The sequence below is a fragment of the Kogia breviceps genome, chromosome 11 (assembly GCF_026419965.1).
Source record: "Kogia breviceps isolate mKogBre1 chromosome 11, mKogBre1 haplotype 1, whole genome shotgun sequence".
NCBI lineage: Eukaryota > Metazoa > Chordata > Mammalia > Artiodactyla > Physeteridae > Kogia > Kogia breviceps.
In genome coordinates this window covers 84,820,496-84,847,412 of record NC_081320.1, presented here as the reverse complement: position 1 = coordinate 84,847,412, position 26,917 = coordinate 84,820,496, and the positions used below count along the sequence as shown (strand labels likewise).

General features: G+C 37.4%; 1 protein-coding gene across 10 annotated transcripts in view; it reads left to right on the top strand.

Moving 5' to 3' along the window:
* Window positions 1–26,917, top strand: part of NCOA1 (nuclear receptor coactivator 1) — a 260,566-nt gene that overhangs the window by 94,360 nt on the left and 139,289 nt on the right. The window contains exon 1 of one of the 10 annotated variants that reach the window (XM_067007986.1): window positions 20,250–20,324. The exons of the other annotated variants lie outside the window; for them this stretch is intronic. The gene's annotated coding sequence lies outside the window, so the exon portion shown is untranslated. Of the gene's footprint in view, window positions 1–20,249; window positions 20,325–26,917 lie in introns of those variants that run through there. 10 annotated transcript variants of the gene reach the window in all.

The following is a 26,917-nucleotide window of genomic DNA, read 5'->3' as shown; positions in this document are numbered from 1 at the left end:
CTGAGTGGTGTGAGGTGATACCTCATTGTAGTTTTAATTTGCAGTTCTATAATAATTAGCAATATTGAGCTTCTTTTCATACATCTGTTGGCCATCTGCGTAAATATTTTTTGTTTAATCTTTTCAGAATTTTTATAATTATGTTATGTAGAAATCTAACTTTTTTCTCTTAAATTAGTTAATTCTTTCTGATAGCATTTATTGAATGTTTCTTTTCTTGCCCACTGTTTGAAGTCTACCTTTATCATATATAAGATTCCCATATATATGTATATTTATCTGTCTATATAATGTTCTTTTGATCTCCTTTTATATTGCTATGTATTTATCATACTCTTTTTAAAAAAATAAAATAAATTTATTTATTTTATTTATTTATTTTTGGCTGCGTTGGGTCTTCGTTGCTGTGTGCGGGCTTTTTCTAGTTGCGGCGAGCGGGGGCTACTCTTTGTTGTGGTGCATGGGCTTCTCATTGCGGTGGCTTCTCTTGTTGCTGAGCACGGGCTCTAGGCACACGGTCTTCAGTAGTTGTGGCATGTGGGCTCTAGAGCGCAGCCTCAGTAGTTCTGGTGCACGGGCTTAGTTGCTCCACGGCATGGGGGATCTTCCCGGATGAGGTCTCAGACCCGTGTCCCCTGCATTGGCAGGTGGATTCTTTTTTTTTTTTTTTTTTTTTTTCCCGGTACGCGGGCCTCTCACTGTTGTGGCCTCTCCCGTTGCGGGGCACAGGCTCCTGACGCGCAGGCTCAGCAGCCATGGCTCACGGGCCCAGCCGCTCCGCGGCACGTGGGATCTTCCCAGACCGGGGCACGAACCCCTGTTCCCTGCATCGCAGGGGGATTCTCAACCACTGCGCCACCAGGGAAGCCCGGCAGGTGGATTCTTAACCACCATCCCACCAGGGAAGCCCTATCATACTCTTTTAGTGTTATATTATTTAATGTAACTTTTAAGTTTTCTCTCACTAGACTTCCAAAAATGTTTGTCTTGCTTTTTTTTTTTGATAGTAATTCTTACAGACTTACTTTGGAATATACTCATCAAGTTAAAAAAAATAAGGATATGAAGGATTTTGATTAGAATTGCATTGGGTTGAAGATTGATTTGGGGGAAAAAATTGATACCTCTTCATTATCTATACTTATGCACCTTGTGGAATCTTCTCTCTGTACTCTTGGGGACTTTGCTTATGTTCTCTGGCTCCCAGGGGTCTTTTCCTGGCCTTCTCATTAGAAAGCTGAAGTTTCTTTCTCTCAGAGTCTTGGTGCTCCCCCCTCCCGCCGCACCTCACTGTTGCACAGTTATACCCCATTGAGGCCCTCCTGGGTTGAAAGGATAAGGGGAAAAAAAAGGAGTGAGGAGCTCCCCCGCTCCAATACTCTTCATACAACAATGGCTCCTTTTTCTAGTTCGGGCCAGTTTTCTCTTAGGCTTTTAGGTTTCCTGCCTCATAGTACAGCTTTATAACTTGGACTGTCTTCAGAGCGGGTCAGAAGAGAAAGAAAAGAAAAGGAACTGGAAACCTCACCCCCAAACATATACACTTCCCAGCTTGCAGATGCCCCTTTTACTCCAGTGAGAAAGGGGGGCTTTCTCTTGGAGTTTTTGCTATGTGCCCCTGCTGCGTGATTCTGGGACTCTACCCACCCTCATGTTAAAGTGGTAAACAAAGAAAGGGTTTTTAAAATAGAGTAAACTCACTGCCCTATTGATTATTCTTCAACTTTTGACTTCCCTCCCCCGTGCGCCTGCCATTATTTATTTTTCAGAGTTCTCAGGTAGTTGCTTTTAGGATTCTCTCCAGAGTTTTTACTAGTTGTAATGGGTGGGAGAGATGTAATGGGCTTTACCATCTTGGCTGTCACTGAAAGTCAAGTTATTTCATTTTGAAAATAATTTTTGTTTTTATTTTCTAAAAATTCTTTTTTGTTGGTTACTATATTTTATGAACAGAGTTTTCTTATTTTATGGATATATTGGCCTCTTTTTTTAAAAAATAAATTTATTTATTTTTGTCTGTGTTGGGCCTTCACTGCTGCAGGTGGGCTTTCTCCAGTTGCAGTGATTGGGGGCTACTCTTCGTTGCGGTGTGCGGGCCTCTCATTGTGGTGGCTTCTCTTGTTTCGGAGCATGGGCTCTAGGCACGCAGGCTTCAGTAGTTGTGGCACGCGGGCTCAGTAGTTCTGGCTCGCGGGCTCTAGAGCGCAGGCTCGTTAGTTGTGGCGCATGGGCATAGTGGCTCTGTGGCATGTGGGATCTTGCCAGACCAGGGCTTGAGCCCCTGTCCCCTGCATTGGCAGGTGGATTCTTAACCACTGCACCACCAAGGAAGCCCCTATATTGGCCTCTTGAATCTCTCTGAAGATACCAATATAAGTTAAACATCTTATTTCTTTTTTTTTTTTTTTTTTTTGCTTTACTCTCTCTTCTGTGGGTCATGGTGCCCGTGCTTTTTCATCTTACTGCCTCTCTTAGTTTTTATTAAGTATCTGGTGATTCTTGGATGTTCTTCTTTATAGAATTTTTAAATGAAGGTCTAAATCAGTGGTTGTCCAACTTGAATACATGTAACAATCCCTTGGGGACCCAGTTTAAATGCAGATTCCTAGCTTCACTCACAAAAAAATCTGATTCAGTATGTCTGGGGTGCACCAGTATGATTCAGTATGCACCTAAATAGTTTAGATGATTCTGATGCTGGTAACATCTTGGTAACTGGTGTAATTTGGTACAGGTTAGTGTTCTCCTTTACAAAGCATTATCTTCTCCACTGAATATCACTGCTGACCACAGGACTCTGCAAGTTGGTTTCCCACTTGCTGTGGTAAGTGGGATGTGGATTCCTCCCCACCCCACCCCTTTTCTTTGCATTTGCAAAGACAAGGCTAACAAGCTTGTCCCCGTCCCTCCCTCAACTTCTGCTCTAGGGACGGAATTTACCTGCAGGGAGAGTTCTGATTAGTTCTGAGTTATCTTCCCTCCATCACAGTCTATTGAGATTGTCCTTAACCTGCTATTATCTTCAACTCAAAGTTCACACTGTAAGCCCTCTGACTTTAGAGACTTTAGACCCACTGTAAGTGCTGTGGCCAGCATTTACTATTTATCATCAGAGTTGTACTGGTCATCTTCGGTGACTTTTCACTCATTTGTTCTGTGGCCTGACATGAGGTGTTTCAGAAGGAGAAGAGATAGATGCTCAGTCTGCCATCTTGAACTGGAAGTCCATTGTTACTTTAAAGCGATGTTGATTTCTGTTATGCCAAGAAGTATTTCTTTTGAATTCTCACATAAAATAAACATCATAAAATCTGTAGCAGGATCACAGCTTACTCATACTTACTTAGGTGTGCAAAGAAAATATAGCTTCTTTATTTTTCTATAAAGCCTCTCTTCCTTTTCATGAACTCTGGGAACTGGTAACTGGAGGAAGAGTACCAGTCTTACTCCAAGCTGGTAGACTAAGTCTTATGTAGTAATTTAAATTGATCTCTTTGGATATTTCAGTCTCTGTTTGGATACTAGTCATTCAAGTATCATCTCTTCTCTCATGCCTTCCCACAATGGAATCCAGACTTATGGGTGCTTGTGTGATCTTGTAGTCATGGAAGGATACCAGAACCCTCATTCCATGTGCTATCTTCTCTGTTTCTCACTGGTCTCTCCTTTAAAGTAACTGGTCAGGCTATTCCCTGGAATTGTGACTACCGTGGTGCTTTTGTCCTTGGGTATTCTTCAAATATCTGAAGCTGAAGTTTACAACTGATGTTACTTGAGATCTGTTTTCTTGGTTCCCAGGATGTATTGCCATCTTCCCAGGTGTCACAGGTAACCTGATGTCTGGCTAGGGATTCCCAATGACTCGCTAGCCAGGTGGTCTCTTTTCCAGGCCTCTGCTGTGGAGCTACTTTGCCCCTATGACAGTGACCTCTTCTGGCAAACTCAACATCCAGCATCTTAAGTTACCTTTCCTGAACTACTTTACAGCACCCAGGAATTTCCCAGAGTCTTCCATGGAACAGGGGAGAAAAGGGAGACCCCAGAGCCGATCTCACACCCTTCCTCAATCTGATTGTGCTTCTGTGCATATGTTTTGATGTGGCTCTCTTCAGCTTGTGCTAGATGTGCATGAGGGGAGGTAAAAGTTTGGTTGGGGGTGAGGGCAGTTGGGGGCGTGCAGGATGTTACTAGAAGGCAGTGACTTCACACTGTCTCAACAGGAAGCAGAGCAAAATCCATTCTAACTCCCAGATTTCCCCACTCCTTCAAACATTCCTTTCCTTTTGCAGCCTCCAGCTGGAAAGGGTAATGGGACTACTGGGCTGATCACTTGCTTCTCCTGTCTCTGTTCTACTTCTTTATCCCACAGTCCTTTGGCCAGAATCAGGGATTTGAGACTTTAATTTACAGTCTCTAGGTTTTATCCTCCTTCTGCCCTAGGTAGTAGGCATTATGTTCTAGCTGTCATGAGCAGAAGGGATATCTGCTCTACAAAGTGGAAGAAACTATAATCTGAGTCTTTCAGGCTTGGTCAGAAAATACAAGTGTTAAAAAAAATTTTCCTTCTTTAGGAAAACCATACTTTTAAGACTTAATCTTGCTGCAGAATCCTTTCTTTAATTCAGAAGGTGAGCATTAAATATTTCTCTTTTATATCTAAACTTCTCCAAGGAAATGGATGCTACTCATACAATAGAAGGGAAGTAAGTAGAAGGAAATGCAAATGGGAAAAGCGTATCAACAACTGCTTTCATAATCATTAGGATATATCTACCCTCATTACTCTTCTTTTTCAAAATTTCCTTGTTTTTTCTTACAGATTTACTCTTATTTTTTTTACTCTTTTTATTTACTCTTTTACTCTTTTCTTATATGATTATGTTTCTAAAACACAGTTTGATTTTTATTTGATTTGTAGTAAGTAAGCCTATAACTTTCAGATCACTTTTTATCTTTTTTTTTCCGACATCTTTATTGGAGTATAATTTCTCTACAATGGTACGTTAGCTTCTGCTGTATAACAAAGTGAATCAGCTATACGTATACACATATCCCCATATTCCCTCCCTCTTGTGTCTCCCTGCCACCCTCCCAATCCCACCCCTCTAGGGGGACACAAAGCACCAAGCTGATCTCCCTGTGCTATGTGGCTGCTTCCCACCAGCCATCCATTCTGCATTTGGTAGTGTATTTATGTCCATGCCACTCTATCACCTCGTCCCAGCCTACACCTTCCCCTCCCCATGTCCTCAAGTCCACTCTCCGTGTTTGCATCTTTATTCCTGTCCTGCCCCTAGGTTCTTCAGAAACATTTTTTTTTTTTTAGATTCCATATATATGTGTTAGCATACGGTATTATTTTTTTTTAAACATCTTTATTGGAGTATAATTGCTTTACAATAGTGTGTTAGTTTCTGCTTTATAACAAAGTGAATCAGCTATACATATACATATAAACCCATATGGCCTCCCTATTGCGTCTCCTTCCCACCCTCCCTATCCCACCCCTCTAGATGGTCACAAAGCACCAAGCTGATCTCCCTGTGCTATGCGGCTGCTTCCCACTAGCTATCTGTTTTACATTTGGTAGTATATATATGTCCATGCCACTCTCTCACTTCGTCCCAGCTTACCCTTCCCCCTCCCCATGTCCTCAAGTCCATTCTCTACATCTGCATCTTTATTCTGGTCCTGCCCCTAGGTTCTTCATAACCATTTTTGGTTTTTGTGTTTTTTTAGATTCCATATATATGTGTTAGCATATGGTATTTGTTTTTCTCTTTCTGACACACTTCACTCTGTATAACAGACGCTATGTGCATCCACCTCACTACAAATAACTCAATTTCGTTTCTTTTTATGGCTGAGTAATATTCCATTGTATATATGTGCCACATCTTCTTTCTCCATTCATCTGTTGATGGACACTTATGTTGCTTCCATGTCCTGGCTATTGTAAATAGAGCAGCAATGAACACTGTGGTACATGACTCTTTGAATTATGGTTTTCTCAGGGTATATGCCAAGTAGTGGGATTGCGGGGTCGTATGGTAGTTCTATTTGTAGTTTTTTAAGGAACCTCCATACTGTTCTCCCTAGTGGCTGTATCAATTTACATTCCCACCAACAGTGCAAGAGGGTTCCCTTTTCTCCACACCCTCTCCAGCATTTATTGTTTGTAGACTTTTTGATGATGGCCGTTCTGATTGGTGTGAGATGATAACCTCATTGTGGTTTTGACTTGCATTTCTCTAATGATTAGTGATGTTGAACATCCTTTCACGTGCTTGTTGGCAATCTGTATATCTTCTTTTGAGAAATATCTATTTAAGTCTTCTGCCCATTTTTGGATTGGGCTGGGTTTTTTTTTGATACTGAGCTGCATGAGCTGCTTGTATATTTTGGAGATTAATCCTTTGCCAGTTGCTTCATTTGCAAATATTTTCTTCCATTCTGAGGGTTGTCTTTCGTCTTGTTTATGGTTTCCTTTGCTGTGCAAGAACTTTTAAGTTTCATTAGGTCCCATTTGTTTATTTTTGTTTTTATTTCCCTTTCTCTAGGAGGTGGGTCAAAAAGGAACTTGCTGTGATTTATGTCAGAGTGTTCTGCCTATGTTTTCCTCTAAGAGTTTTATAGTTTCTCGCCTTATATTTAGGTCTTTAATCCATTTTGAGTTTATTTTTGTGTGTGGTGTTATGGAGTGTTCTAATTTCATTCTTTTACATGGAGCTGTCCAGTTTTCCCAGCACCACTTACTGAAGAGGATGTCTTTTCTCCACTGTGTATCCTTCCCTCCTTTATCAAAGATAAGGTGACCATATGTGCATGGCGTTATCTCTGGGCTTTCTACCTTGTTCCATTGATTTATATTTCTGTTTTTGTGCCAGTACCATACTGTCTTGATTACTGTAGCTTTGTAGTATAGTTTTTCTTTTTCAAGATGGCTTTGGCTATTCGGGGTCTTTTGTGTTTCGGTACAAATTGTGAATTTTTTTGTTCTAGTTCTGTGAAAAATGCCATTGGAAATTTGATAGGGATTGCATTGAATCTGTTGATTGCTTTGGGTAGTATAGTCATTTTCACAATATTGATTCTTCCAAGCCAAGAACATGGTATATCTCTGCATCTGTTTGTATCATCTAAAATTTCTTTCATCAGTGTCTTATAGTTTTCTGCATACAGGTCTTTTGTCTCCTTAGGCACGTTTATTCCTATGTATTTCATTCATTTTGTTGCCATGGTAAATGGGAGTGTTTCCTTAGTTTCTCTTTCTGATCTTTCGTTGTTAGTGTGTAGGTATGAAGCGATTTCTGTGCATTAATTTTATATCCTGCTACTTTACCAAATTCATTGATTATCTCTAGTAGTTTTCTGGTAACATCTTTAGGATTCTCTAGTATCATTAGTATCATGTCATCTGCAAACAGTGACAGTTTAACTTCTTCTTTTCCGATTTGGATTTCTTTTATTTCTTTTTTGTCTCTGATTGCTGTGGCTAAAACTTCCAAAAACTATGTTGAATAATAGTGGGCAGCATTGTCATGTTCCTGATCTTAGAGGAAATGCTTTCAGTTTTTCACCATTGAGAACCATGTTGGCTGTGTGTTTGTCATATATGGCCTTTATTATATTGAGGTAAGTTCCCTCTATGCCTAGTTTCTGGAGGGTTTTTATCATAAATGGGTGTTGAATTTTGTCAAAAGCTTTTTCTGCATCTATTGAGATGATCATATGGTTTTTCTCCTTCAATTTGTTAATAGGGTTTATCACATAGATTGATTTGCATGTATTGAAGAATCCTTGCATTCCTGGGATAAACCCCACTTGATCATGGTGTATGATCCTTTTAATGTGCTGTTGGATTCTGTTTGCTAGTATTTTGTTGAGGATTTTTGCACTTATGTTCATCAGTGATAATGGACTGTAGTTTTCTTTTTTTTGTGACATCTTTCTCTGGTTTTGGTATCAGGGTGGTGGTGGCCTCATAGAATGAGTTTGGGAGTGTTCCTCCCTCTGCTGTATTTTGGAAGAGTTTGACAAGGATAGCTGTTAGCTCTTCCTGAATGTTTGATAGATTGTTTGATAGATAAATGTTTGATAGATAGATTTCACCTGTGCAGCCATCTGGTCCTGGGCTTTTGTTTGTTGGAAGATTTTTAGTCACAGTTTCAATTTCAGTGCTTGTGATTGGTCGTTTATATCTTCTGTTTCTTCCTGGTTCAGTCTTGGAAGGTTGTGCTTTTCTAAGAATTGGTCCATTTCTTCCACGTTGTTCATTTTATTGGCATATAGTTGCTTGTAGTAATCTCTCATGATCCTTTGTATTTCTGCAGTGTCAGTTGTTACTTCTCCTTTTTCATTTCTAATTCTATTGGTTTGAGTCTTCTCTCTGTTTTTCTTGATGTGTCTGGCTAATGGTTTATCAATTTTGTTTATTTTCTCAAAGAACCAGCTTTTAGTTTTATTTACCTTTGTTATCATTTCCCTCATTTCTTTTTCATTTATTTCTGCTCTGATCTTTATGATTTCTTTCCTTCTGCTAACTTTGGGGGTTTTTTTTTGTTGTTGTTCTTCTATCTCTGATTGTTTTAGGTGTAAGGTTAGGTTGGTTATTTGAGTGTTTCTTGTTTCTTGAGGTAGGATTGTATTGCTATAAACTTCCCTCTTAGAACTGCTTTTGTTGCATCCCATAGGTTTTGGGTTGTCGCGTTTTCATTGTCATTTGTTTCTAGGTATTTTTTGATTTCATCTTTGATTTTTTGCAGTGATCTCTTGGTTGTTTAGTAACATATTGTTTAGGCTCCATGTGTTTGTATTTTTTTTAGATTTTTTCCTGTAATTGATATCTAGTCTCATAGCATTGTGGTTGGAAAAGATACTTGAAATGATTTCAGTTTTCTTAAATTTACCAAGGCTTGATTTGTGACCCAAGATATGATCTATCCTGGAGAATGTTCCATGAGCACTTGAGAAGAAAGTGTAATTTGCTGTTTTCGGATGGCATGTCCTATAAATATCAGTTAAGTCCATCTTGTTTAATGTATCATTTAAAGCTTGTGTTTCCTCATTTATTTTCATTTTGGATGATCTGTCCATTGCTGAAAGTGGGGTGTTAAAGTTCCCTACTATTATTGTGTTACTGTCGATTTCCCCTTTTATGGCTGTTAGCATTTGCCTTATGTATTGAGGTGCTCCAGTGTTGGGTGCATATATATTTACAATTGTTATATTTCCTTGGATTGATCCCTTGATCTTTATGTAGTGTCCTTCTTTGTCTCTTGTAATAGTCTTTATTTTAAAGTCTATTTTGTCTGATATGAGAATTGCTACTCCAACTTTCTTTTGATTTCCATTTGCATGGAATATCTTTTTCCATCTCCTCACTTTCAGTCAGTATGTGTCCCTAGGTCTGAAGCGGGTCAGTTGTTGACAGGATATATAGTGGGTCTTGTTCTTGTATCCATTCAGCCAGTCTGTGTCTTTTGGTTGGAGCATTTAATCCATTTACATTTAAGGTAATTGTCAATATGTATGTTCCTATGACCATTTTCTTAATTGTTTTGGGTTTGTTTTTATAGGTCTTTTCCTTCTCTTGTGTTTCCTGCCTAGAGAAGTTCCTTTAGTATTTGTTGTACACTTTGTATCTTAATAATTTCCCAAACAGGAAAATAGTCTGTCTCTGTTTTCCATATCTTTAAAAAATATTTATCATAAATTGATACAGCCACTATGGAGAACAGTATGGAGGTTCTTTAAAAAACTAAAACCAGAACTACCATATGACCCAGCAATCCCAGTGCTGGCATATACCCTGAGAAAACCATAATTCCAAACCAGTCATGTACCACAATGTTCATTGCAGCACTATTTACAATAGCCAGGACATGAAGCAACCTAAGTGTCCGTCGACTGATGAATGGATAAAAAAAGGTGTGGCACATATATATAATGGAATATTACTCAACCATAAAAGAAACAAAATTGAGTTATTTGTAGTGAAGTGGATGGACTTAGAGTTTGTCATACAGAGTGAAGTAAGTCAGAAAGAGAAAAACAAATACCATATGCTAACACATATATATGGAATCTAAAAAAAAAAAAAAAAAAATGGTTCTGAAGAACCTCAGGGCAGGACAGGAATAAAGATGCAGACGTGGAGAGTGGACTTGAAGACACGGGTAGGGGAGGGGTGGGCTGGGAGAAGGTGAGAGAGTATCGTGGACATATATACATTACCAAATGTAAAATAGATAGCCAGTGGGAAGCAGCTGCATAGCACAGGGAGATCAGCTCGGTACTTTGAAACCTTCTAGAGAGGTGGGATAGGGATGGTGGGAGGGAGACGCAAGAGGGAGGGGATGTGGGGATATGTGTATACGTATGGCCGATTCACTTTGTTATACAGCAGAAGCTAATGCACCATTGTAGAGCAATTATACTCCAATAAAGATGTTTGGGGAAAAAAACAGTTATCAATAAGGTTTTGTAAAATTTTGAAACATGGCTTTAAAATATAGGGCCCCTATTCTTTTTTACATGATCTTTTTCCTTTTTGATTGTTTGTGTGTGTGTGTGTGTGTGTGTGTGTGTGTGTAAGAGCAAAATCCAGTTTGCAGCTCGTTCCTTCTGCTTTGTGGCTTTTTCCTGTGTGTTCCCATTGTACTTTGTCTTTTCTAGAATTCCTTATATTTGTGTTTACCCAGATGGATCAGGTCAAGGCCAGGCACTCAGGTATTGCTTATCTTTTTTGCCTTAGTTCCTAACAAATTCCTGCTCATAATAGGCATGGGGGAATAAGCAATTCCTATACTTCTTCCCTGATTTATTTTTCTCCATAGTACTTACCATATTCTAACATACTATATTAACTTATTTATTTTATTTATCATGTGTCTCCTCCCACTAAATTATAAGTGCTACCATGGCAGGCATTTTTAACAGTTTTGCTTACTACTATATTTCTAACACCTAGAAGAATACCTGGCACAAAGGTGACCAGTGATTATTTGTGGAGCAATTAATTAATGAATTGTTCAAATTTAGATAATTGCCTAAATTATACCATACGATCTGTAAAATATGATAGGTGTACATGCTGGTATGGAAAAAAATTTAAGTAATGTAATCATAAAACTGTAGAGTTTAGGGACTTCCCTGGTGCTGCAGTGGTTAAGAATCCACCTGCCAATGCATGGGATACGGGTTTGAGCCCTGGTCTGGGAAGATCCCACATACCGTGGAGCAACTAAGCCCGTGCACCACAACTGCTGAGCCTGCGCTCTAGAGCCCGTGTGCCACAACTACTGAAGCCCGCACACCTGGGGCCCGTGCTCTGTCACAGCAGAAGCCACTGCTGTGAGAAGTCCGTGCACCACAGTGAAGAGCAGCCCCTGCTCGCTGCAACTAAAGAAAGCCGGCGTGCAGCAATGAAGACCCAACACAGCCATAAATAAATAGATAGATAGATAGATAACAGCAACGAAGACCCAATGCAGCCATAAATAAATAAATAGATAGATAGATAGATAAATTTATATTAAAAAATAATAAAACTGTAGAGTTTAAAAGCCAGGAAGACCTTAGTAACATGTAATTCTGTTCCATTTTGGGAAATGACCAAGAGGTGAAATGACATGATTTAAACATGGAGTCAGTTAATTGTAGAGGTAGAGCAAGAAAGAACTCAAGTAAAATTTAATAATTAATAGTGGTGTTAGGATATGTGGGAGGCAAGATGTGTGATTGTGGGTAAGAAAAAGAACAGGTTCTGGAATCAGGTAGATATAGGCAAGTGACCAGACTCCCATGCATCAGTTTCCTCCTCTGCAAATCAGGAATAATTCTACCTTTCTTATACATTGTTCTGGGACATGTATGAGACAAAGCATATCAACTTAAGAATGTACCCTACCTGGCACTTAGTGAAGGCTCAGTAAAGGTGGCTCCCATTATTACTATTTGGAATATTTTTCTTGATATCCCAGTAAATACCATTTAGGTTTTTTTCCCTCATAGCACGTTAACACAATTTGCAATTGTGTATTTAATGTCTGTTCTCCATTAGATTGTAAGCTCCATACAGGCATGAGTTGTGTCTCTTTTCTTTATTGTGCTGTATCCAATGTCTTATACAGTGCCGGAAACATGATAGGCCCTGTGTATGTATGAATTATTTAATTAACTTGAGAAGGTTGCTAAGGAGCTTGAAAAGAGGAACATTTGATGAAAACCTTTATGACTAACAAAGGTTGAGAAGAATTAGGTGGGCAGCTTTATGTTAAAACCATAGGTACCTTCTTAGGATCAGAATCATATACTTCTAAGGAACCTTGTGCTTTTAATTTGTTTTTCCCAAGTAAACTGCTCTGCTGGAAAGCAAATTGACAGACTTCCTGGCAAGAATATTCGTTAAGTTTATAAGATACTGTTCATTGTAAATGACTAAATTAGCTTTTGGTGACCATTCTTGGATAAGATAAAATGATCCATTGAGGTACTAGACCTGTGGGGCTGAGAGATCAAGCACCTCGATAACAGTCTTGAGGCCCTTGCCCAGCCATCAGCCTATCTATCTCTTGTTACTTTACCTAGTTTCATTTGATGAAAATCAAGAAAATTGTTTTTCTCCTCAAATTGCTATTCCCTCCTACTTTTTCTGTACTGTATTGAAGCAGTAACCATGGTTACTAGTAGAAACTCCTTGGAGCTTTAAAAACGTCACAGCTGGAGGTAGAGTGATCTAGATAAAAGTGTAAGAAAAAAAGCTTACTGTCATTTATTTTCCTCCTGTTGGAACTGAGTTCTTTCATTAGGAAGCACTTAGCATAAAGTGGAATGTTCTTTATTCCCACTAGAGTAGACAGTGTTTTCATTTAAATTAACAGTAGGTTAGCACCTGTCTCCTTTTTAGAGTCAGGAAAGGGAGGTAATGCTACTGCTCACCTGTCCTCCACCTGAATCTACACTCTCTCTATCCTCTTCTTTCTCTTCTCTATTTCTTTACACCTTCCCGGGGCCAACAGCGAGTAATACTGACATTTGAGGCCCAGATGGATAAGGTTGGAAGTTGCATCTTTGAATTAATGTGGCTTGGAGGGGGGAGGCAGGGAGGAATGAAGGAGCACTAAAATCTTGGTACAGTGTACCAGGAGCATATTTGCCAGGACCAAGAAGAATCAAGGGCCATCTCTTGTCAGAGGGCCAAAATGAGTGATTTCTAGAAGTAAGTTTGGGATGGCACTGTTGAGAAGAGAAAGGAAAAGTATATTTATTAACCATCTAGTATGTATTGAGTACCTGCATTGGTACTTCCTACTGTATCATGTTCTCTTTTATTCTAGGCTGTGAAAGTACTCTGAAAATTTTAAAATACCTGGTTTATACCATCTTGTTTCTTGGTGTGATCTATACCGGGGTTGGCAAACTACAACCTATGGGCCAAATCCTGCCCACAGTCTGTTTTTTTGTAAATAAAGTTTTATTAGACCATAGCCACCATGCTCATTCATTTATGTATAGTCTGTGGCTGCTTTTGCACTTCGAAGGCAAAATTGGGTAGTTGCTACAGAGACTGGATAGCCTGTAAAAACTGAAATATTTACTATCTGGCTCTTTACAGAAAAGTTTGCCAACCCCTGATATAGATGGACTGGATCGGTTCATCTTGGACCAGGTATGGGAATGGTTATATTTGGAGTAAAGCGTACTCTTAGGTTGTACTCCTTGTGGATATTAGAATAGTGGCATCATGAAAGGAGGGTGCTGGGGATTTGGATAAAAGTGGTAGGCTTTCTGGGCCTTTTTCAGTCATAAGTCCAAACCTAAATTGTGAAAGGAAACTTTAAATGTAAACTTTGTATTTTTTCCACATTTCTTTGCCATTTTCTAATCCTACATACATAACTGTGATTGTAGTCTCAAATGGACTTAACTCTAATTACGTTACTCATTCATAGACTTCCATAAATGTAGACTTATGTATTTTAATTGGAAATGACCTTGGAAATCATCTGCTCCAATATCCTTATTTTGCAGATCTCTAATTCTGTTACTCATTCATAGACTTCCATAAATGTAGACTTATGTATTTTAATTGGAAATGACCTTGGAAATCATCTGCTCCAGTATCCTTATTTTACAGATAGTAAAAACTGAGATCCTAAGAAGTTGTCCTATACCTGATGTCACAAAAGCATGTTAGTGGCGAATCATGCTGTCAGGCATAGAGGCATTTACTTATGAAGTCTGCCCTGTAAGGTCTTGCCCAATATATCTGCAGCTCTAAGTAGGACTTCTTAGAAACTAAAGAAACAACTGAAGAGGAGAGAAGCATTAAATCTAGATTCTAATTTAACTCTGCTACTGATTATCTTTGTGATTTTTAATAAGTGTACCATTCTTTGATAAACAGAGGTGAGAATCTAGAAGATAAATTAAGCTCATAAGGATGACTGTAGACTAAATTCCAGATATTTGCTTCATTTCCTGGTAAATGTGCAGTTATTCAAGTAAGCACAGTGGTATATTCACAATCCCCGAGTAATCTGTAAGTGAAACATTGGAGAATCCAGAATCCATATTGCTGTAAGTGGGGTATATAAATGTGTGTAAATGTTTTTCTTTTGTGAATTGTACAAACTGTAATTTATAATAAAAAGATCCAATTTATGACTTCATGAGCTAATGAGAAAGACTTCCTTAAGAAAATTAAATAAAGTTAAATATTGTTTAACTAAAAATACAAAAAAGGGATATACCAGAAATTGTGGCCATTTTGCTTTTATATTCCTGATTAGGGATATTGCCATTACAATTGGAGCAGAGTCATTATTTTCCTTAAATTTAGTACTGCATAGGCCTCTCCTTTTATTGCATCAGGAAATAATCATAGAATTTCTTCTTGCTAGTTCCCCAGGGACCCATTTTAGACAAGAGGAATCCTAAGGGCAGTCTGCACAAAAAAAATCTACACATTGGAACCTCTATTGTGAGAGCAGATATTAGTATCTGTTTGGCTTATTCTGTAGATGATTTGTAAAACCTTAACACCAGTATTAGTTGCATGTATTTAATTAATCTCTACAGAATTGTATAATTGTTTCTTCTTTCCCTAGTGATAAGTCAGGCCCCTCTACTTTCTTTCCTTTTACATTGGAAAACTTAACATTTTTTTTCTTAGCAATATAAAATAATGAGCAAATTTATGTTGTAGCTCAATAGCCTTAACTCATCTTAATTATAAATTATGATGTGATGAGACTGTGTTTAACTCTTAAAATACATGATTGCTATTTAATCTTTCAGAAATTTAAGCCATTTTAGCAAGTAAATATTTTGTATTTACTTTATATTTTTATTAAATGCCTGTCTCCAAATGGATTGTCCAAATAAAGAAGATCAAAAGGAACGCGTTTGTTTAAATGTGGAATTCTAAGTAAATATTTTTATTACAGTTGGTTCATTAGAATTGAGATTGACATACAATCATAATGGTTTCGGGTATCACTTATCTGGAACTCTGATTTACCAGCATAGTTTAATTATCTAAGCTAGTAGTTTTCAGTTCTTCAAAACCACGTTTCTGTTTGGTAGTCATAAAAGTAATCGATTCCTCTTTACTATTATTTGAAATTTAAAATAAATTTAATTTGTTTTTTAAAAAAACCAAAAGATTTAGGTACAAAGTACTGCTTTGTTTTCAAACTAATTAACATGTCCCCAATTTATTGAATTCTGTTTAAACTTACAGAAGTTTCTGAGTTCCATGGACCACTTCAGAGGGTCATTAAACTTTCCTGACACTCTGTACAAAGTTTTGTACATGTGAAAATTCTTTTGAGTGAAGTGTCTAGCTTTTATTGAAGTCTCAAAGCTGTCCATCACCCAAACAAGGTTCAAAACCATTTTTATAAGGCTTCTGAAGCTTCTTGCCTTCTGAAGGGATAATGAAGGTAAATCTGCTTTGCTTTCTATAGAATCTTGAGTGACCAACCTCCATTTTTCACAGGTGAGGAAACTGAAGCTCCTAGAAGTTAAGTGACTTACACAAGAATATTGTACAATAGTTTAATCCTTGTTAAATTAACAGGGGTCCCTCTGGGGCTCTTGTGGCATCTTGATTTCTTAGGGCCTTTTTAGCCTTACAGAGTCTGCACAGAGATTGTTGAGGCTTTCAGCTGGGCAGCAAGGTATTTGAATACAAAGCTTTTATGGGTGTGATAGAGATCTCTCATAATTTGTTCCAATTATTTCATGAAATATTAGTGTGATACTAGTTATATAGTTTCTTAGAGGGAATCTATATGGAGGGCCCCTAAAGTTTATTTTTAGAGACATAGCACAACCACAAGTGGGAGAGCACACAGAGAAACAGTTTGTTTAGTGAAGATGGAAGCAAGGCAAAGATGCACACTGGGAGAGGAAGGGTGTGGGTGTCCTCCCTAATGAGGAGGAGCCTATTATTCTTAAGTTAATTTTTTTTTAATGTTTAATTTCAGTGGTCATATTTTACATTGTGAACGTAGTTCCTGAATTTTTATATTACTTGGTAATGTAAGGTAGCATAGTTGCAAGTGTAAAAGGTACAGCAAATTCATTGGAAGTATCCTTAAATGAACTTAAATTTCAATCACTTTTCATATATACTTAAGATGCTTTCAGAATAAGGATTTTATAATTTAATATACATTTCAAAGAACTAAAGACTAATCCCATTTTACAATATTCATTTTACATAGTATGCTTGAGATTTATGAACTGTGAGATTCTATGTGTGTCTTTCCAATTCCAGTTAATCAGATTGGCTTTTCAAACTGGAACAAGATCCTTCAACATTCTAAATCTTACTCTTTTAAGATTCCTTAGCCAGTTCAGTTCTTTTTTTTTCATAAATTATTTATTTATTTTTGGCTGTGTTGGGTCTTCGTTTCTGTGCGAGGGCTTTCTCTAGTTGCGGTGAGAGGGGGCCACTCTTCATCACGGTGTGCGGGCCTCTCACTATCGCGGCCTCTCTTGTTGTGGAGCACAGGCTCCAGACGCACAGGCTCAGTAGTTGTGGCTCACGGGCCCAGTTGCTCCGTGGCATGTGGGATCTTCCCAGACCAGGGCTCGAACCTGTGTCCCCTGCATTGGCAGGCAGATTCTCAACCACTGCGCCACCAGGGAAGCCCCTGAGTTCTTACAAAGTAATCACTTCAAAGGAATATTAATGTAGTATTTGTATCGTGTTTGTTTTCACATTCTGTTCTTTTTAAATGTTTTTACTCTATTTCTATATGTTTACAGTATGTAACTTATTTCCAAGGGTGATTATACGATGAACAATATTTTAGTTAATAGGCAGTTAAGATTCAATTGATGCAGAAGCTTTAGTTATGTATGTGTCCCTTCCCTGTGCTCCCATGAATAGTGTATCCTGAGCTCAAAACATGATATTTATTGCATTATCTTATTTGTTTCTTCAGCTAAACTTCCCCGACCCCCAAGTTCTTGAGGATAGGGATCCAGATCAACTTTGAATCTTCAGAATGTAGCACACAGCAGACACTGTATATTTTTAAATGAATAAATTGATTGAGGGACATGAGGGACCTGGCCTTGTGTCCCCTATAGTCACCAAACAAGACTTTAAACTCTGGGGCAGTGTATTAGTCAGGGTTCTCCAAAGACACAGGATCCATAGGATGTGTGTGTGTGTGTGTGTGGTTGTGTGTGTGTGTGTGTATTAGAGAGAAGAGAGAGATTGATTGATTGATTGATTTTAAGGAGTTGGCTCATGCAATTATGGGGGCTGGCAGGTCTGAAATTTGCAGAGCAGGCTGGCAGGGTGGAGACCTGGAGAAGAGTTGATGTTGTAGCTCAAGTCTAAAGGCAGTTTCCAAGGAGAATTACCTCTTCCTTGGGGGACTTCAGTTATTTTTCTCTCAAGGCCTTCAACTGATTGGATAAGGCCTACCCACATTGTGGAGGATAATTTGCTTTATTCAGAGTCTACTGATTTAAATGTTAACATCATCAAAAAAACCGCAAACAAACAAACTCTTTACAGCAACATCCAGACTGGTGTTTGACCATATATCTGGGCACTGTGGCTTAGCCAAGTTGACATGTAAAATTAACCTCATAGGTACCAAGTAAGTAATTAATTTCAGTGGGGGAAAAAGATTCCGTAGTATTTTTGTAAATGAAATTAGCTATGAAAAAAATTGAAATTAGTATAAGGAATATTAACAAGTTAAAATTTAAAAGAAACATGCATAGCTATGGCCAGGAATATATTTGTATAATATAATTTTTATATTTAAGTGCAGCATAGGAAAACAAAGCATATGAACAAGTATTACATAATATATAATAGAAAATTTTCAGGAAACAGTGAGCAGAATGAGGTTAAAGGCAAGTATTCTTAAAGAGTATGAATTTCTTTTTTTTTTTTTTTTTGGTGGTACGTGGGCCTCTCACTGTTGTGGCCTCTCCCATTGCGGAGCACAGGCTCCGGACGCGCAGGCGCAGCGGCCATGGCTCACGGGCCCAGCCGCTCTGCGGCATGTGGGATCATCCCGGACCGGGGCACGAACCTGTGTCCCCCGCATCGGCAGGCGGATTCTCAACCACTGCACCACCAGGGAAGCCCAAGAATATGAATTTCGATCAAATTTTGAAGAAAGTGTACAGCTATGCATTATCTATGGAGTTGGGGCATAATCTCAATAAGTAGAATACCAAAACCTTATGAGAGGCTTGGAGAAGGAAAGACAGGGAAAGACTGAAGGGGGACCTTGAATATACATTTTATATTTGTTTAGCTAGGCAATTAAAAAAAAAAACTTCTGAGAGTTAATTAGGCGGGAAGTAATTAAATGAAACATTTCTTAAAGATACAGTTCTGCATGTATAAGGGACTTCAGTGGTTTCTAAGCCTAAGCATGGGATGTGAGAACCTGTACAAAGATTTATAAATAGAAAGAGAATCCAGATCTCTTAGAGATTGATGAAGGAATTGACAGAACTTTGTGATTTAATGTTGGAGACAAATATGAGAGAGATATACTAATTTTGTCTAAATTGGCAGTCTGGTGCCATAAGAATGATGTTGTTAATTTTGACAGTGATGTGGAAATATAGAAAATGGGCAGGTAGAATATGATGAATGTTATACACATATGACTCAAGGGATGTTCAAGATGGTAAAAGTTTCTATATCACTGTACTATAATATTCTAATATTCTACTCTGAGGCATAAAATATAGTACCTTCTTATTAAGAAATTTTATTCTACTTGGTGAAACCAGCATACTTTTATTATAAACTTTATAGTGTGAAATTTAATATTTGAAGATATCAGACATGAAATTACTGGTAAATCATCTCTTAGTATCTACTGTGACAAAGACAATGAAAACTGTAGAAGTTCAAAGTGAGAGAGTATTTAAGGGTATTCCTATTTTCTGGGAAGGATTTATGGCAGATATCAGATTTAAGCTCCTACAGATCGTATTTGAAATGTTTTACATAATGGGGCTAATGGGGGCAAGCAGAAAGCTCCACATGTTGGATGCTTAACTATGGCTAAAATGTACTACATGTTTGTTTGTTTTTTTTTTTGCGGTACATGGGCCTCTCACTGTCTGGCCTCTCCCGTCACGAAGCACAGGCTCCAGACGCGCAGGCTCAGCAGCCATGGCTCAGGGGCCTAGCCGCTCCGCGGCATGTGGGATCTTCCCAGACCGGGGCACGAACCCCTGTCCCCTCCATCGGCAGGTGGCCTCTCAACCACTGTGCCACCAGGGAAGCCCTGTACTACATGTTTTAAAATAAAACTTTTTTAATTTGGATATCTTATAACTTATACACAACCCTTTAATCTGCTTATTATATATAATCATTTTTATATGACCTGCAACTGTAACATCAGTCAGTTGTATAATTTACCTTTTTTTCTTTCACTCACCATTCTCTTTAGTTTATCAGTCTCAAAAATCCATGAAAATGTTGGTCACTTCTTGAGGGTAGCATTGAAATTATCTGTTATTTCCCTTTGGTCATTCTTTATTTTGTCATCACACTGTGATGTGTGATGTGTGCCTTTGTTTTCATTTCACTTTGCTTTGTCCATAGTCCTAAGAGTGGCATTAATTGGGATGTTTCTTGGTCCAGAGCCAAGTATTCCTACTGTTGTCATTGCACTTGATCCTACCTTCTCTTGCTTTCTTTCCAGACAGGAGCTTCTTTGAATGGTGGTATTTCTTCCTGTGCCTGCTTCTCAAGCCCCATTCAAATTTCTCTTCTCCAAACCTTATTGCCTCTTACTGTTTTCACTGCCATGGTAAATTTCTTCTTTGGATTGCATTTATAGCAGTTTTAATGATATGCATAGAATTTGAATTACTGAAATAAAACTGTATTTTCTGTACCTCAGTTAATATCGGGTACCTCAGTTTTCATCAAGTCATAATTTTCTTAACAAGTTGTCAATGTTTTCAGGGTTTCATTACAAGTTACCATCTTGCAATACAAAAATGATATCTGGTATTGTTAAGGTTTGTCACAAAGTTACCAGAGATGGAATATTTAAAATATCATGCAATATACATGGAAAACTTTCCATAATTCTATAGCTTCAATATTTTAAAAAATAATACTTTATTTATAATCAGTCAGTGAAGGTGCACTTTACACAATCCTGGGAGAAAAGGATTTAATAGCTCCTGAACATCCCTAATACCACTTCATTCCCTGACAGTTTTATTAATTGGAATTCCTCTGGAGATCATTCTGGGGAAAACAACTCCTCCCTCCTCCCACCTTTACCCAAGAGGTCAGAACACAAGTATTCCTTCCTTTGCATGTACTTTAATCTTGCTTAGAGTTATTATGTCTTCCCCCCTTAATTGTTCATTGTTACTACTCCTGTAGTTTCAAAAAATACCCACTACAATTAAAATTTAGGAAGAGCATTGAGACTTCAATGGAGCTGTCAGTTGTTATGTTAATTATAATTTACTGAATGGCCATATGATTGGGGAAGAATAGGAACAAGTAATTTGATGGTTAACTGGTACAATTTTTTTTTTTTACAATTTTTAAATAAACTCTAAATTCTTTACTACATTTATGTGATAACTAGTAGTTTCTTGAATAGTAGTTCTCTAGGTAAGCAAGACAATGTATTTTGGTTAATAAGGAAATAAGAAGGGTTATTTGAATATTTGAAAATATTTAGGTTATTTTCCATAAAATACTGTTCTGTAATCTCCTTAGTCCATTTAATAAAAATTTTTTGCCCTCCATTAGAAAGCAGATATAAAAATATTGTTTAGTATGTTAATATGAACCAAGCAGTAGTGTGCATACCAGCCTAAGAAATGGAATTTTACCAATACAATGGAAACTCCCAGTGTAAACCTATCTCAACACATCCCTCTTACTGTCTCCTTCTAAATGTAAACACTATACTGAATTTTGTGAGTTTTATTTTTTAATTTAAAAATATAAGTTTTACATATATATCTATACCTAAGTAATATAGCCTATTGATTTATTTATTTTTGAACTTTATAAAAATGGTATATTGTATGTATTCTTCTTAAGATCTACTTTTAGTTAAGATTCATTTACATTGCTCTGTAGGACATTTATTTTCATGGCTAGATATGAATATGTGATGAATTGTTTTATCATTAATTGACATTTGTTTTTTCTATTATGAACAATACTTCAATGAGTATTCTTACAGATGTCTTGTGGTATACATGCACAGAAGCATCTCTACCTAGGAGTAGAATTGCTGGGTCAGAGTATATGCACATTCAGTTTTAATGCTAAATTATTTTTCAGTTTGGTTTGTGACACAGGGTGGCTAGATGTACACTAAAAATTTCCTCTTCTTCCTGGGCTCAGAATTAGGTTGTATTTTCCACCTCCCCTGCATTAGGAATGTACACTTAAATGATTTCCAGTCTGTAGAATGTGAGTAGAAGTAATATATGCCACTTTCAGGCTTGGCCCACAAAACCTTGCTATATATGATCATCTCTGTTTCTCTTTTCCCATCTTCTGGCCAAGTTGTGTTTCTTCCATACTAATTCTTTCACCCCCTGTTATATATACTGTGCTAGAAAGACCTGTACAAGTGGAATAGAGGTGGTGATTGATGAGTGTCCTTGTCTTGTTTCTAATTTTAAAGTGTATGCTTCAGATATTTCACAATTATCTACAATATTTTCTGGGTCCTCTAGTACCCTTTATACAGTAAGGTGGTTCTTAAAAATCTTAAAGATTTTTCTAAAACTTTTATCAGGAATGTTGAATTTAATCAGATGTTTTACCAGTAACTATTGAAATGATCATTTGGGTTTTCTCCTTTGATCTGTTAATTTTGTGAATAATATTTATATCTTTGTAATGTTAAATCACACTTGTATTCCTAGCATAAGCTCAGATAGATAACTTTTCCATTCATTTGTTAATAACAGTATCTTTCACTAGCTATATTTTTTGGGATTCTTAGTTTGGGTATAATAAGGGTATGATGGATATAAGTGTCTAGTAAGGATATAACGACTATTTTTTAGAAAAATACATTTATTTATTTATTTATTTATGGCTGCATTGAGTCTTTGTCGCTGCATGCGGGCTTTCTCTAGTTGTGGTGAGCGGGAGCTACTCTTCCTTGTGGTGTGCAGGCTTCTTATTGCAGTGGCTTCTCGTTGCGGAGCATGGGCTCTAGGCATGCGGGCTTCAATAGTTGTGGCATGTGGGCTCAGTAGTTGTGGCTCGCAGGCTCTAGAGCGCAGGCTCAGTAGTTGTGGCGCATGGACTTAGTTGCTCCACGGCATGTGGGATCTTCCCGGACCAGGGCTCGAACCCGTGTCCCCTGCATTGGCAGGCAGATTCTTAACCACTGCGCCACCAGGGAAGTCCTTAGTTTTTCCTTGTTTTTATGACCTTGACAGTCTTGTGGAGTACTGACCAAGTATGCTATAGAATATCTCTCTATCTGGGTTTGTCTCATGTTTTTCTCATGATCAGACTGAGATTATGAGAAGAATACCATAGAGGAGAAGTGCCCTTCTCATCACACCATTTCAGGGGGTACATGATATCCACCACATCACTGATGATGTTAAATTAACATTCATCATGTGATTAAGTAGTATTGCCACGGTTCTCCACTATGAAGTCCTTATTCTTTTTTCCCTACTTAATTTTTTGGAAAAGAGTTCCTAAGTCACAAGTCTGTAAATTAAGCTTCACCTCATAGAAAGAGGAGGAGTTTCATATATTTTTTGGAATTCTTCTGTAAGAAGAATTCTTCTCCCATTTACTTATTTATTTATTTAGTTATTTATATCAATATGTCCTAGGTTAGTTTTAATGCGTTATAGCTTTTAAGAATTTACCTATTTCATTTAAGTTTTTGAATCTATTAGTAAAAGATTTTCCATAATATCCTCCTATTTAATGTTTGCTTTATCTATAGTTACACTTTCCTTTTCATTTTTTCATTTTTATTTTACTTTATTATTATTATTTTTGGCCGCACCATGCGGCATGCAGGATCTTAGTACCCCAACCAGGGATTGAACCCGTGTCCCCAGCAGTGGAAGCTCAGAGTCCTAACCATTGGACTACCAGGGATGTCCCTCCTTTTCATTTTTAATAATTAACATGTATCTTTTTCTTTCTTGACCTCATCAGAAGAATTTTATTACTCATTTTAAAGAAGTAACTTATGGTTTTATCATTCTCTTTATTGTGTTTTTTTCCATTTCATTAATTTATGCTTTAATATTTCTTCCTTTTCACCCTTTTCCTTTAGTTGGGGTGGTTATTTTTTTAGTTAGACATTTAGCTCATTAATTTTCAGTCATTCTTCTTTCCTAATAAAAGCATTTATGAGAATACATTCTCTGAGTATAGCTTTCACAACATTTTATAGTTTTGAAATGTAGTATTTCTTTATTGTTTCATTCTTAGTTTTAAATTTTTTGTTATTATTTCCTGAGTTGTGAGTTATTAGAGATATAATTTAAAATTTTCAAGTGTATGGCAGTTTTATGTTTCTTTTTGACTTTTATTTCTTTGCATTGTGATCAGAGAACGTAGTCTTTCTGATAGTGATCATTCCATTCTTTCTTCCACGTCTCTTAACCTCTCTTTCGTATATTTCATTTCTCTGTGACTTTGTAGATGATTTTGTCATTTCTGTCTTACAGTTTACTGACTCCATTCAGTATGTTTTAGTTGTTATTTAACATTGTGATTTTACTTATGTTTTTCAGTTCTAGCAGTTCTATTTGGCTCTCTTTCAGATTTACCTGTTCATTTTTTACATTCTCTTGAATCTTACTGATGTTTACAATTGACTTTTCTTTTGCTTATGTATTAAGAATATTTAATGTTCTATATTTGATATTTCTTCTAATACTGGAAATTTTGCAGGATATTTCTGCAACAAATCTTGTTGTTTATTTTTGCTGACTTTTTTTTATAGTGCCTTGTTTACTTGTGTGTTTTGTGATTTTCTTTCTGAATTATGAACTCATTTTGTATTGGAACCCTGTGTAGTTATGGAAATTCTTTTCAGGTTGAGTTCAGGGTACATTCCTCTAGAGAGGATTTTTATTTCCTTCTACTATGTGCTTGGAGATGGGGGTCTGTGAACCTGGATTTTAACTTAAAATTCTCACTCTTGGTTTTAAAGAATATCCACATAGTATAGCTGAATTCAGGCATCATATTCTCATGTGTTTGCTAAAGTTGAGGTAAATTTTCCTTGATGTTTGCCTTTTTTTTTTTTTTTTTTTTTTTTTTTTTTTGCGGTATGCGGGCCTCTCACTGTTGTGGCCTCTCCCGTTGCGGAGCACAGGCTCCGGACGCGCAGGCCTAGCGGCCATGGCTCACGGGCTCCGCGGCACGTGGGATCCCCCCGGACCAGGGCACGAACCCGTGTCCCCTGCATCGGCAGGCGGACTCTCAACCACTGCGCCACCAGGGAAGCCCTTGATGTTTGCCTTTAAGGTGTTTTTAAGGTGTTTGAATTCATTCTTTTCCTGGATTATTATTTATCTTGGGACCTGAATTGTCTGTTGGTCTCTGATCTAACTTTAGGAGGCCTGAGCCTTTTTCCTTGGTTCCACGCATTCCTAGGTTACCAAGATCCACATATGCCCCCTGGAGTATTTGGCAGCTTCACTGCTTGCTTTTCTGTTTGTTCTGTTGATTTTGTTTTTATTCTCGACATTAGTGATTTCCTATTGCATTCTTTATGGTATATCCAACATTGAAAAGGGTAATTTTTATATTTTATTGAGCAATTTAAAATGCTATATGCCAGAAATGTTTTAAGATCTGTAGTTTAGTTTATTTCAGGGAAAGGAAATCCTCTTAGAGAATTTTCAAAAGCATAGTTTCTAGAGCCCAACCCAGACCCACAGACCAGAAACTCCAGGATACAGGGCCTGTGGGTGTTTTTAAAAGCTTCTTAGATGATTCTGATGCACTGCAAGGTTTGAGAATCACTGACATAGAAAAAGTTGACAATTTCGTTGTGTAAAGTTAAATAATTAAATATTAATAGCTAATGTTTATTGAAGATAAGGTAACATACATAGTAGAATGCAATAATCCTAGCTATAAGTATTATTATTATGTGCTAGGCTCTATTCTAAATCTTTCACATATGTTGTCATTTATTCCTCACAGCAACACTGTAGCTACTACTACTATCCTCATATTATAAATGAGTAAATTGAAGCACAGAGAATGTAGCACAATTGATATTTGAATTCAGATAGTCAGTCTAATTCCAGAGCATGTAAGCTTAACCCATCATCTTTATAGTCTTCCAGCTACTTCACAGACATTTTATTGATTCCCAGAGGGGATCTAACATTACAGAATATAGCAGGAAAAATATATTTGAATCATTACATATGTTGATTCAGCATAGGTACTGGGGAAGGAGGATAGTATAGTAGAAATAGCTTCCACTTGTAGTGAGATAGACAGGCATGAGTCTTTCCTCAGCTGCTTGCTGTGTAGCTATAAGAAAGAAATTTATCTTTTCTGAGCTCTTATTTTCTCATTGGTAAAGGAGAATAATTATTTTTACTTCATAGAGATTTTGAAGAAATAAAATTAAGTAACATATTGCTTGACATACAGCGTATGGTCAGTATCGGATTCAGGGTATCCCCTAAGAAAATTATGTTGGCTCCCATATAGAAGATTGTAGTAATCTTTAGTCTAGGAGCAATTGATGGTGCTGGTGAGGGCAATGCTGACTGTCTGTATTGAGAGTATACTTGATGCCAAGCAGTGCCCTAGGCTCTGGAAATATAGCCGTGAGTAAGACATAGCCTTCCTGCTCTCAAGGAACTTATAGTCCACTTGGGGTGGGGGCAGATCCAGACAGATACATAGACAAATACTTTGCTAGATGCTGTTATGGGGGAAGCATAGGGTTCTGTGGGAGCATATAGGAGGGTTACTCAGTCAAACCATAGCGGATGAAGAATGGCTTCCCAAAGGGAGGCGGATGATAATGTGAAGTATTAGACTAGTAAGTCTAGATAGAGGGCAAAGAGATAGCTGGTAGAAATTTGTCATTGCCACAAAAGTGTCCCATTCATTAATGAAATAGGTGTCCTCAACATTAGTGAAGATTTCAGGGATACTAGGAAAGTATGCTTTTGTCAGGTCAGTGTTGAAATATTAAGAGCCTACTTTTAGGTTTAGGTGTTACTAAAACAGACAGTTTTTAAAAAGTAAAATAATGGCTCTAATTATATATAATATTGAAATTTCTATCAAATAGCACTTTCTGAGGTCATGTATTCACATGGCCTACATACTTATTATTCAACATTATTGTCACATTAGGTTATACTTATGGGGAAGAGAGAGGGAAAGGCA